The sequence below is a fragment of the Carassius auratus genome, unplaced genomic scaffold (genome assembly GCF_003368295.1).
Source record: "Carassius auratus strain Wakin unplaced genomic scaffold, ASM336829v1 scaf_tig00033961, whole genome shotgun sequence".
NCBI lineage: Eukaryota > Metazoa > Chordata > Actinopteri > Cypriniformes > Cyprinidae > Carassius > Carassius auratus.
In genome coordinates this window covers 1-14,302 of record NW_020526114.1, presented here as the reverse complement: position 1 = coordinate 14,302, position 14,302 = coordinate 1, and the positions used below count along the sequence as shown (strand labels likewise).

Below are 14,302 nucleotides of genomic sequence, written 5' to 3'. Positions count from 1 at the left end.
AACCAGTTTTGTCTAATTGCTTCTTTGAATCATTTCATGCAATATTTTTGGAACAGAAAACATCTCCAGCAGCTAAATTATTTTTATTCAACACAGACGTGGAGCTAAAGACAATTGCTCTGTTATTTGACAGCTAAATCCCACACGGAGGATTGTAAAATGTTCCGATAAACAATGCAATGATAAAGTAGCCAGTAATATCATTTCAGTTGCATAAGATCAAATGCTTTTTCATGCCTTACATAGACAAACAGCACATCTGGATCAGCCTTTGTCTGTGAATGATTCCTGAATGGACACTTGTCTCAAGGAGCGCTGCTTCTTTGGTAAACCATGATGGGACATAAGTTCTGGTTGTAAAGGTGTAAAACACAAACACACCCACTCAGGACTTTAATTTCATTGCTACTGTACATACGGAAAACAGACGGTTCAGCTCTGATCCTCTTTACTGTGCTTTGACTTCAACCTGCACACAGGACTGAAATAGAAAAAAAAAAAACAACTACAGTGAAGGTAGGACAAATACAATTTGAAATAAATAAATGGTATGTTTTTTTTTTTTATTATATATATATATATATATATATATATATATATATATATATATATATATATATATATATATATATATATATATATTGTTTCTGTGTATGTGTTTTTGCAGTTTGTCAAAATGAATCAGTGAATGCTTTTTGTCCCTTTTTTTCTGAGTGTTCAGAAAAGGTTAACTCAGTGACAGTAAAATAAACTATGGCAAAGGTGAAAAATGTTTTAAACATTAATGTGCATTTCAAACACAGACTCAAGGGCATACTCAAGGATGTACTATGTATGTCAAAAATGTGCAGGGAGATGAATTACAAGATGTGTGTGTTGATCAGATGGCAAAGCAGCGCTTCTCCGGGCTGGAAGTGTCCCTGATGGTGATGTTTGCTCTGGTAATGGTGGTGGCCGTTGCAATGGTCGTTTTAGTGGCCACTGGGGAGCCAGGGACGATCAAACATGGTAGGTGATCAGACGCCAGTAATTACTCTAATAACAGCTACACACACTCATACAGAGGCACAAACACACAGAAATATTTTTATTTTTATTTTTTTTAATATTGTTTTATTTAGAGGTAAAAAAAAATAAAATAATCTAAAATAGAAGAATAGAAAAGTACTTTTGTAAATATATTTATAACTTAGCATTTTTGTAATTTTCCAGTACAAATACCTAAACATTCTTAAATAAAGATACATTTACGAAAGAAACAAAATGGCTTGAGATATTAAGTGTTTTCTGAAAAATGTGTTGAACATTATTCGAGTTTTTGCTTAAAAATATAGTATTTATACTTAAATCACCTGGAGTGTTTATACAAGAGCATTTTAGTTTTTAGTAAAATATAATTTTATATTATTTTTTAGTTATTAAATTATTAAATGATTGATATATTTTAAATAATAATACTTTTAATTAGCAAAGATGCATTGAAATAATTAAAAAGTGATAAAAGTGACACTGAAGACTGAAATGTTGTTGTTTTTTTAAAGTATTTGGGGTAAGAAAAATAATCTTGTTTACCGTTTGCATTTAGAATTGTTCAGATATTTCTTCTTGTTTTAAAAATAATTTTTAGAAAACAAGACTTAATATATCGCGTCATCTTGCTTTTCAAGTAAATATATATTGATATAAGAAGGAAAACAAGATTTTAATGAATAATAAATACTAAATAAGTAATATATATATATATATATATATATATATATATATATATATATATATATATATATATATACAGTATATAATAATTACAGTATAGAAGTTCTTTAGAAGTCAAAAATAACATCATCTACTAACATAAAAGAAGTAAAAAAAATAACCTTATCTTCAATTAATTGTGATTTTATGACAACTGAAAACTTCCTGTTTGATATCAATGTTTACATGAGTGTGATTTCAATATGTTAATCAGTAGTAGGCATAACCTGTCTAATGTTTAACAGAGTTCTATAACAGAATAGCAGTTCAACAAAGAAGTTCTTTAAATGGCGAAAATGGCATCATATACAGTACTCATATATATATATATATATATATATATATAGCGCCTAGGACAGCTGGTTTGGGTGGGGCGAGTCTGTTTGGTCTGAGATAGCCTTGTTTTAGGGGTGCAGGATACTGATGGAGATCAGGTTACAAAGCAAACCAACATATTTCTGGAAAACATCACATATAGCATGCTTTTTGGAGAAATGTTGTAGTGTTTGATTTATGATTGTGGCCAATGATTACAGATTACCTTCTGTCTGATTATGAACTATGCACGTTTGAAGAACTCTTGCAATGAGCTAGTGTAGTGATTGTACAACAGTTAAGGAATGGTTGAGGTTAAGTTAAGTAATGTGTTAAATACATTACTCTTAAATAAATCACATGTAGTTGCCAGGCAATTTGTAATAGTAATAAATAATTATTAATACTTTAATTTGGTTAGGATGTATAAACTTGATCAAAATTGACACTAAAAACTTGTCGAACACAAAAAAAAAAAAAAAAAAATCTTTAGGTTTTTTTTTTTCATCAAATATTCCAGCAATATGATTTCCACGAAATATGAAGCAACACAACTGTTTTTAATTGACCACAAACTTAATTGTAATGGTTTGGAATTGCTTAAAAATATATATGTTAAACTGTATAAAAATGGTAATTTGCTATATTTGTCCAATTGTCCCCATTTTCAGATTCCGGATCTGATCCAGACATTGTCCCAGAATGTCCCAGCATTCCAGAGGGAGAGAGAGTGGACTCTTTCCCGGATGCTGGAGCTTCCCGGGTAAACTGTGGTGGATATGGCATACCATACAACTCCGAACATGCTTTGCTAAATCTTCATACTGTACTGTATGTGTCATCACAGCAAAAATGTTTGGAAAGAGCTTGCTGCTGGAGCCCCCTGAACGAGACTAATGTGCCCTGGTGCTTCTTCTCTAAAAACCACGGCTACAGCGTGGTCAGCGAAAGCAAGCCAGACAGTACACGTGAGTTCAGCCTGAACCGAGATGATGGCATAATAAAACATTATGATACGTATCATTGGCTTTTAGATAAGGCTTTGTATTACCTCTTTTGTCATGAGCCAGTTATTCAGAGATTATTTTAAAGTTGGAAGTGGATCGCCATGAGATATCACCATTGTACCCTTTACCAAGGTTATATCAGTGGAACCATCTCTTTTCATGATGCTATTATACGGGGAAATGGTTTGAAACAAACCCTACTCACCCAGGTTTTGTGGCAAAAAAACAAAACAAAACAAAAATTATTTAATGACATATTTCGAGCCATGTCTGTTTACTATTAATGCTCATAATAACTTCTCATGCAACTTGTAAATGTTTGTACAACTAACATAAATGATGTCTCAAATCGTTTGGATAGTTGTTTGCTTTCAAGTTTCTATGATTATTTCTTTGTTTTTACTTAGTAAATCCCATCGACACTGAAGATGTAAATGTGTAATTCACCATGTAGCAAGTAGAGCAAACAGTTCACCAAGATCTTATTGAAAATGTTTGTTTTGCTACAGATATTGAGGCTAAGCTGACAAGAATGGATGCTCCATCTCTATTTGGAGCTGATATTAAAGATTTGACCTTCTACGCTGAAATGCAGACAGAAAACCGTCTTCGATTTAAGGTCTGTTTTCAAATTGATGCAAATATCTGAGATGATGTATCAGTGTAAACACATCTATAACACTGTGCAATGTTCTTTGTTAAAAGATCACTGATGCCAGTAAAGCCAGGTTTGAGGTTCCTCACAAGCATGTGCAATCGCTTTCTGACACTCCCAACGGTCCCCTAAAATATAGATTGGAGCTGATCCAGAAACCCTTTGGGCTGAAAGTTTGGAGAAGAACATCTCCTGAAAAACTCCTGTGAGTGGGGAGCTTTTCGTCTTTTCTCTTCCTCTTCCTCACACAGATCATATGTTGTCTCTTTGTGAACTCAGTGCAATGCTAACAATGCAGCACAAGTGTTTTTTTTTTTTGACTAAATGAAGAGCAATCATATTGACAGAAATTATAGGCATGAATAGAATGAGGGAATCCTGCGAGGTCTGAACGAAGCCTGAAGCAATGCAAACAAGCTTTTTGTAAAGCAACTGGTCTTTGTCTCTCAGTCTGAGATGGAAATTGCATCTTTTTTTCTCTCTCTTTTTTATTTTTACTTTTGTTATTGTCTGCCGTCATTTGTGTGTTTTTGTGCACTTTAAAAAAAAATTACAGGCAGGTTTAGAGAAAGTCCTGATTCCTAGTTCTTAGCTTTGTTCGAGCTGAATTTGATCATTTTTAAGTCACAGTGATTATCAGGTCTGCTTCATGCATGTTGCATCTGTGTTACATAAGAAATGTATATTCATTTCAGTGACCCTTTTAAATAAATATTAAATGAATCAGAGCGACACTGGATATTGGGTGCATGTACATTACACAAATTATTTAATGAAGATCAACAATATTATGTCAACAGAGCTCATCAAAATACTATTTGCAACATTTTAATTAAATCACTAAATTAGAATTTTTAACTTGCAACAATTTTATATTTTATAAAAAGTACTCTGATTTACTTTTTGGAGTGCTTACTAATTAGAAATGACTACTTACTCATTGTTTTAACAGAAATGTATGTAAACGTTACAAAGTCACGTCTGTTTGTGAATTTGCAAAGCAATCAATGATTCATCTTTTATCTGATAAAAAAGTCTTAAAAGCCTAATAATGATGTGTTTAAATCATAGGAATGCATGATTTATATACAGGTGTCAGTATGGATTTATATTTCAGAAGTAGTGTATGTTCATTATATGCTCATTATTATTATCAGTATGATGTTATTTTTTAAAAGTCCAAGCAAAGTTTTAGATAAAAAGGTGCACGTCACAGAATGATTCTTAGCTATCAGTGTAGGCTTTGAGAATGGGAAGTTGTTTTCTTGATTACAGAAGATTATCTTTAGATGACCCATCTATCAGTATTTGTCATTTACTCTGCTGTTTTCATGTGGTTTGGTTGTGCAATTTCATGCACCCCTTTCACCCCTCTGTATTTGAAGACATACTTGAAGGGTGAATCTATTGATCAGTGCATATGTTCATGACAGGTTCCATGACATTCACTCACAAACTGAACTGTTAGTAAAACTACACCATCTCTTCTTCTCTTGTTCTCAGGTTTGACACAACCATGGGGCCACTGGTTTTTGCTGATCAGTACCTTCAGCTCTCGGCTAAACTCCCATCTCACAATATCTATGGACTTGGAGAGCATGTCCATCAGACCTTCCGCCATGACACCAACTGGAGGACCTGGCCTATCTTCACAAGAGCTGCTTTTCCCAATGGAGTGAGTCATAACATTCAGATTTTCACTATCCCAAACCAGTATGACTTGTTTGCTTCAGTGGAATACAAGGTTTAGGCAGGTTTTTGAAGAATTTTCTGGACCAATCTGTAGAACTGAGAGTGTCAAGCTTCAAAAAAAAAAAAAAAAAAAAAAAAAATTCCTAACGCACCATAAAAGTAGTTCATTTTACTCATGCACCATATTCCAAATCTTGAAAAGTAATTTGACTGAAATTAAAGTCATTATTCACAGAGAACTGCTGCAGCTGGATAATTGAGTTAGTGAATTCAACTCAAGAACTGGTTCAGCTTGATTCATGAATGAATAATTTAGAACAACATTACTATTTCTCTGAGAAGATCTAGTGTCAATATTAAGATTTACAGTCAATAACAACTTAATAAATTATGTCAGAAAACTTGAAATATCACATGAGAACTTTTTATAATACTTTCATGGTGATTTTTTTTGTTGTTGTTTTGGAGCACAGCTACCCCCGTTATTTTATTTTATTTTTTAATAATTGATTACAGAAACATAATTTTTGGTGAACTTTTCTTTTAACGAGCTGTTTCTAATTGATTTGACTCATAGACATTACTTATATATAAATTTTTTATTGACCAAATACCTCTTTCTATATCTAACATTTTTTACATAGCAGTACTTGTGGGGTCACTTTCTGTGTAGAATTATCCTGGAATTTGTATATTAATATCACGAGTCATACATTTCTTAATAAACTGATTAAAAGGTAGAAATTTGCCATTACAAACCTTAATGTATTTTCCTACCCCAGGGCACACATAACCTGTATGGCCATTACCCCTATTTCACATGTCTGGAAGATACGAGCGGCCAAACCTTTGGAGTTTTCCTCATGAACAGCAATGCTATGGGTAAACAGATCTCTCTTGAGTAGATTTATTGTGTCATTTGTTTTGGTTTTTTTGCTTTGCTGTGGGCTGAAATCATAATCTTTAATAACATGATTTGTGATGTCTGTGCACATGAGTTTGGAATAGCTTTTTTTGTTAAAGCTTAGCATATTAGACCAATGTAAGTTGTTTTTGGCTGTTTTTTTTTTCATGTCTGTGTGCAGAGGTGACAATCCAGCCTGCTCCGGCCATAACTTTCCGGACTATTGGAGGGGTTCTGGACTTCTACATCCTGGTTGGAGAAACACCGGAGGCAGTGGTGGATGAGTTCACGAAGGTGGATGTTGCAGGAGGATAGAAATTGAAACACCAGTGACACTTGTGTGCAAATCTGTAAATACCTTGGAAATGGTCTAATACAGCATGGTGTACAGTACTCATGCTAAGACACAGTGAAACTTGTACATGGACAAAAATGAATAGGTTAAATTGCTCATCTTTCTGGTAATTTCATCACTTTCCAATCAGAATATATATTTTATGCATTACACAAATGTTATGTATTGATATATATTTCTTGAAATAAAATAAAAAATACTAGAATTTATTATTCTTCATCAATGCTAATTAACATTAGCTCTTGCCGAAGGTTGAAGTAAAATCATATAGCTCCGAATGAGGCTCCCAGAGTAGCCTGAGGGAGTCCTGTGATGTTCAGCGTGTTCAACATTGCTTTATGTGCTTCCAGCTGATTGGCAGACCTTTCATCCCTCCATACTGGTCTCTGGGCTTCCAGCTCTCTCGCTGGGACTACGGCAGCTTGGAGGAGGTGAAGAAAGTCGTGGAGAGAAATCGACAGGCCGGCATTCCGTATGTAAGTGCCAGGAACAGAAGGAGGGATCTCGCTTTGTTCTACAAAACTTGTTTCCACCCAGTACTTCAAAGCTGCAGGCGAGAGCATGCAACAAAGCCTGAATAATGTCTCCACATATGTGCATTTACCTATACATGCAGTTAGAAGCATTTAGCACCTTATGTTGGGACTCTAATTGCCGAAAGATGGACTGAAGCTCAATGTTTGATGTAATTTGAACAAAGAGGGCATTAGCATGTCAGGATATTGCATCTCCACCTGATTAGCATTACAAAATTACTGGCAGGAGAATCTCACCATCTGCTGATGGTTGATGGAAGTCAAATCTTCCAGAATAAAATCTAAACAGCCAACAGTGTATCTAGCATGCAAAAGAGGCATTAGCCATCATAAAAGCTGAAGGTGCTGACTCTAAAGGACGAGATTGCAATGTCAAAGTGAAATATATGAACATTAACAACCCATCTACACTTAAAAACAAAGGTTCCAAAAGCAGGTTTTCATCGCAATCCAATAGAAGAACCATTTTTGGTTCCTCAAATAACCTTTCAGGAAATAGTTCTTGAAGAATAATTATCTTAAAGAACACTTTTTATTTTTAGTTTGTGCAATGGAATGTTAAAGGTTCTTCATGGAACCATCAAATGCCGATTTAAAGAACCTTTTTGTGTAAGAGTAGAACTTCCAAAATTATACTTTAAAGTGAGACAGGATTCAATGAGAGGAAACTTTGATTTCATGTCGATTTTACCAGGACTGAAAGCTGAATCAGCATTTTTATTTTTTTGTTACAGGATGTCCATTATACTGATATTGACTACATGGAGAACAACAAGATCTTCACCTATGATACGGATAAATTTGCAGGGCTGCCTCAGTTTGCTGACTACATGCATGATAAAGGGCAGAAATACATTGTCATACTGGTGAGCCATTGAGATTGCGGTTTCATTTATGCTAAGGTCCAGAGATTTTTAGGCTGGCAAGTTAATTCTGAGTTTTGAATGAGTTTCGAGTCATAAATTTTGGCCCTTTGCCAAAATTTATTTTGTGGAGTTGACCACCTTAAAATGTTTTCTTCTTGGTAGGATCCTGCCGTATCCACAGGTCAAAGGATAAACGGACCCTATGAGGCACTTGAGAGAGGACATGCGGCTAAGGTTTGGGTCACTGAACCAGATGGGGTAACACCTCTACTGGGAGAGGTAATATCCTCCAAAGATCCATTAATGAGCATGGCATTATGTTGGTTATTTGTTACTAGGGTTTGTAATTGAGAACTGGTGATTTTTCATAAAAATGACTGAACTAAATGATTTACATGCATTTGGTTTTAATTAATAATTTAATTTAATTTATTTTTGTTGGACACCCAAATGTTTACAGAGATGTAGACAGATAACATACTGTATTGCAATACATTGTCCTTGCTCGCTGAAATACACAGAGTGAAAATGGATTGATCTGGGAATGAATGACTAATTTATTTTTGTAAAAAAAATAACAAATAATAATAATAAATAATATGAAAACTTCTGGAACGATGATGCAAAAAATCCAGCTTTGCATTACAGGAATAAATTACATTTTCAAATAAATTTAAACAGAAAACAGTTATTTTTATTTTCGAATATTATTTCACAGTATTACACATTTTATTATATTTCTGATTAATTAAATGATGGAGAATTGGTACTCTGTAATATATAAAGTATAAATAGTTATTTAGAGATGGAGAATTGGTGCTATTTGCTCAAAACAACTGAAAGACTGGAGTCCTTAAGTTGAATTAGAATCAGAGCCAAAATCATTACATTTCTTACAATTCCCATCCACCTTTTTAAACATTAAACGTTATTAATTACCCAGTTCTACTTTGGGAGACGATTAAGTTATATTAACACATTTATTTTAGGAAATAATAATGTGCTGTGTAAACATATGTTAAATAGAATAGGTATTTAGAATGAAGGAGAATAAGTTAAGAGACGTCAAATAAGGAATGACTGAAAGAAGAACATCTGGATTTGACATGTGACTTACCATGAGAAAGACCATTAATTTACCTACTGTGACCTTGAGTTAGATCATATACTGTACTGTATCAGTCACCCCTCAGGGCAATGAGGCGCATATCACATGGCAATAATATCACTTTTGATTATTTAGCTGATTAAGCATAGGCAGATGCTAATTGCTTTTTTTAAATGGTTTATTTCAGGTCATTGTTTGCATTGATTTGGCATTAGAGTTTAATATCACGCTTTCATGCAGCTCAGAGCCATGCGAGATGAAAAACAGAAATGAACTCAAGAGGGAAATGGAAATGCCAGTGGCTTAAAAACTAAAAGACATACATTAAAGGAAACATGTAGACTGGCCGTTATGTTGCAGTGCTAAATGTCATCAGTGACAAATTGTGATGTTATTCAATTAATCCCTTGAAACATGGGCATTTTCCCAAAATAACCAAAAGAAATAACTAATATTTTAAATCTAGATAGATAGACAGACAGACAGACAGATAGATTGATAGATAGATATTTGTATTTATTATTTTTCTTCACTTTTTATTATATTTTATTTTATATATCATATTATATTTTTGTATTATTTTTCATTCATTCATTCTATTGTGTCACAGGTCTGGCCAGGGGAAACCGTGTTTCCTGACTACACTAACCAGGATTGCATTGATTGGTGGGTTGATGAAATTTCGCGTTTCCACAAGGAAGTCAAGCATGATGCTCTCTGGATTGTAAGTAATCCACAGATACCATTACCCGTGAGCAAATATTGAACCTAATCGTTTTATGACTTGGTGAAGAGGTCACGAAAGGTCATGAAAACTATTCAAATATAGTCTCCAAATATATGTCCCTGCATTTATATGTGTTAATCACGATATTCAAACACAGCAAAGCTCTATAAAGATCTGGTGTAAAATACAATATAAACCACAAAAGCTTTTAAGTCAACATGGAATCAATATTCAACCTCGCTTACAATCAACCTCCTATTAAATTTGATTTAAATTAATTTCTATAGCGCTTTCACAGTACATACAGAATTGTTCCAAAGCTGCAACTGTGTCGAAGAAGAAACTTATTTTACACCATCCAATCAATTCCTGATTGATTAAATCAAGTCCCGCCCTACAATTTTTCTTGCTAAATATTCTGATTACATTATAAAAAGTATATAATGGTTTCAAATGCCAGTTCATGTTGACTTTAAAGCTTCCCTAAATGGTTTTGCTTTAAGCTTGAGCCAATTAGCCGCTTGTATTAGGGAGTACTGAACTAACTGCTGTTTTATTTCTAAGGACATGAATGAGGTGGCCAATTTCGTGAAAGGAGGCATCAAAGGCTGCGCTGATAACAAACTCAACTATCCTCCATTCACCCCACGTGAGTCTCAAATGCATCTACATCTAGATTTATTTATAGCAGATGGATATCAGCTAAGTGTTTCCTCTGCATCTGTATACATCCATCCTCTACATTTCCATTCAACTCTGCAGGTATCCTTGATGATCTGATGTACAGTAAGACCTTATGCATGGATGCTAAACACAAATGGGGGGACCACTATGATGTCCACAGTCTCTATGGGTACTCTATGGTCCTGGCCACTGACAAGTAAGGGTTGGTTTTTCAACACTCTGTATGCAGAATATTTATGATGCTGCTTTTTTCGAAATGATAAATGAAGATGGAAAGTCAGTGGATAGTCATATGTTAACATTCTCATATATATATATTATATAATTTGAATGCAAAAATAAATAATTTTCATACCTAGTGAATGCAGTACATGATTAGGAAAGACGTTAACAACAAAAACAAATTCTGAAATGATGAATTTGCTGATTGTGAGACAGTACACGACAGGTGTAAGTCACAGCAGTGGTGCCTCAAGCAGCATCACCCTTGACTTAATGTTTTATTAACGTTATGGCAACTATTTTCATATAGCATTTTGTTCTAGTCAAAGGGGGGTAAAGAACGTTCAGTTGTATCATGCTCGTTCCTTTTTCCCTCTTTTTATTTTCAACAGCATATCTGTTTTACTCATCTTGTAATTTCTGCATCATTGATTTGTTCCACTCTTGTTCCTCTTCGCCCCCTCTCTATTCAGCTGAACTCCCACATTTAACTCCTGCCTGTGTGGTTGTGCTTTCATAGGCCACCCAACGGCGTTGTGTCTTTTCAGTGCCATTGTTTTATTGTGGTGCCAACACTCCCTGTTCATCTAATATTGTGTTTCTGATTCCAGGGCATCAAAAGCAGTGTTTGGGACAAGCCGTTCCATGGTCTTACCCGCTCCTCCTTCCCTGGGGTGGGTAAATACTCTGGGCACTGGCTGGGCGACAACAGCGCCAGCTGGAATGACATTAAGTGGGCGATACCCGGCATGCTGGAGTTTAACCTCTTCGGAATCCCTTACGTAAGTGGTTTGACTCCAGACAAAGCATCTTTTTCAACATGGGTAATTGATGGTAGACACCAGTCTGTCTTCATAACACAACAGCCCCACTGAGAGACATGAAGAGCATTCAGAGGAAAGCTTTTGGTTTTGATTAAGTTTCCATGAAATGCAATGAGAAATTAAAAGGGCATTCAGACTCTGTGTTCAGGTTGAATTGAGTTAACATTGACTGGCTGACTCAATAGTCAGATCCAATGAATTTATCATGGGACGGACGATGTAAAAATGTATTGCTGTACAATATTACCTGATCACCAAGCTTGTTGTGATTTGTATTTTGAGTATGGGTTACCATTCTTGGCAAATGTCACGACTTTCAATAAAAAATAATAAAGAACATAGAAAAGAAGCTTTTAAAATTTGTTATGCTTTTAATTGCAGAATGCAGACGTTGGTATTTTGGTAAATATGAGCACAATATGAGATCTCTTCTGATACTCCAGGGAGAAATTTGTCAGACTACTGTCTTTTTCATATATAAAATACTGGAGTCTCTGCTTAATCTTCATTTGATTGCCTTGCTTATTGCCTTGAAAACTGTTGAGATAATAAAGAGCAATTGTGTCCCTCCCATGGAGAGACACTAAATCTCACTATGTTATTTTGCAGATCGGCGCGGATATCTGTGGGTTCTTTGACAACTCGACGGAGGAGCTTTGCACTCGTTGGATGCAAGTGGGCGCATTCTACCCCTTCAGCCGTAACCACAACGCAAAAGGTTTTGCAGTACGTACTGCCAATTAAATACTCATAAACATTCAGTCTCAAAGTGTACGAAGCGTCGTCCTCTTAAAACATCTGTGCTACGTGTTTCTAGCCCAACGGCAAGGCTCTGAATTACAAAGAGTCCTCTCTCTTTAAATGCTATTTGTAGAAGATTTATTTCTCTAATCATTATTGTGAGATTGGCATGAGCGAAAGCAATCAGATCTCCGGAGTGAGAGTATGAGAGGGCAAATGAGGATGAATGGAAAATTATATTCTTGGTGAAATAAGATGAATAAGATTTGACCTTTTAGTGAGAGAGTAATCATTCCACGGCAGTCTCCACGACCGATGGCTCTCCGCCCATGATGAACATATTATCAGTATCCACACAGTAAAATCCATTTCTGTCTTTGCTCTTCAGCTTACTCCCCCTGACTGGTTTTATGTCCCTTTCTAACAGGACCAGGACCCTGCAGCATACGGCTTTGACTCTCTCTTGGTGAACACCTCAAGGCATTACCTGAATATCAGATACACGCTCTTGCCGTACCTCTACACTTTGTTCTACAAGGCCCATGTTAACGGAGAGACTGTAGTGCGTCCCTTAATGCACGAGTGAGTTCGGAAGCACAAGCAGTGCAACAGTTTCAGCCTCAACAAACGGTTCTGTTTATGTTTATAAAACTTCATCGATGTAGTGTTATTTTAAATAGTAAAATTGGTTTACAATATTAGTTATTTTACTATATTTAGTATTAAATATGGTCTTGATGAATATAAGATACTTCTTTCAAAAAAAATTGAATGTAATGTAATCTAATCAAACATTTTTAACAGACTTTTATTGTTTTGTCATGTTTTATTTTGGGTTGTATTGACATGTTTTCTTGTTTTGCCATGTTTAGAATTCTGTATTAACCAATCAGCATTCAGGAACTGCTTTATAAGAATTGTTATCCTGCTCTGTAGGTTCTATTCTGACAGTGAAACGTGGGCAGTACACAAACAGTTCATGTGGGGATCATATCTACTCATTTACACCTGTGCTGGATCCTGTGAGTGAACACCCACACACGCACACACCTGCACAACACCACACGCACACACACACACACAGCACACACACACACACACACACACACACACACACACACACACACTGTTGTATGACTTCCTGTGGGCCCATGTGGATGACCTCCTCTGGGACAAATGTGAGGAAGATGGGACTTTTTCCTCACTTTTTTCATTTCCCATCGCTTTTTCTCTCTTTCTAATGAGATCGTCGACCTCATTTATGAAGAAATTAGAACTGAATATAGATTGCTGGCCATTGTGAAAATGGGTGATGAATTGTTTGAAGAGTCTAATGTGGCTTCATGCATTTTATCAAGAATGTGATGATTCAGACTGCTTCAAGGTTCAAAGAGTTTCCCATGAGAACATGGCAAAAGGCCCGTTTTGAGAAAGTTTGATGCACATACATCAAGAGACGCCTGTGTTGGGTTTATTCAAATCTTCAATCAGCTCTGCAAAATCCATATGCATCAGCTGCATGAAAGATTATGATAATTACTGGACCATGTGGTATGAAAAAAGTTGTAAGGTGCTAGAACAAGTTCAGGGAAGAAAAACTGCTGTTGTTTTTCATCTCGCAAGCATTAATTTAATGACACCCGACATCTAACTTGCAAATCAGTTGAACTTTGATCTTCTCAACAAGGGTTTTGACTAGGGAAATCTTTCCCACCTTCATTTTTTTTTTGGTCATATTAGCCATCTTTTTAAGTGTTCAAATGTCCTGGCTCATCTTCGCTCTCATTTAAAGAGTATGTTGGTGCTCTGCTTTAATTTCCAAAAAAAAAAAAAAAAAAAAAAAGGTCTTGTCTTTATTGTCGGCCCAAAGGATGACTTTTAACTTTCTATTCATCAAAGACTCATGACTGCAAA

The 14,302-nt window shown here is 35.3% G+C and overlaps 1 pseudogene; it reads left to right on the top strand.

The window, feature by feature from the left end:
- The first annotated feature begins 724 nt into the window (after positions 1–724).
- On the top strand, positions 725–13,410 carry LOC113081363 (sucrase-isomaltase, intestinal-like; annotated as a pseudogene).
- Positions 13,411–14,302: the final 892 nt, after the last annotated feature.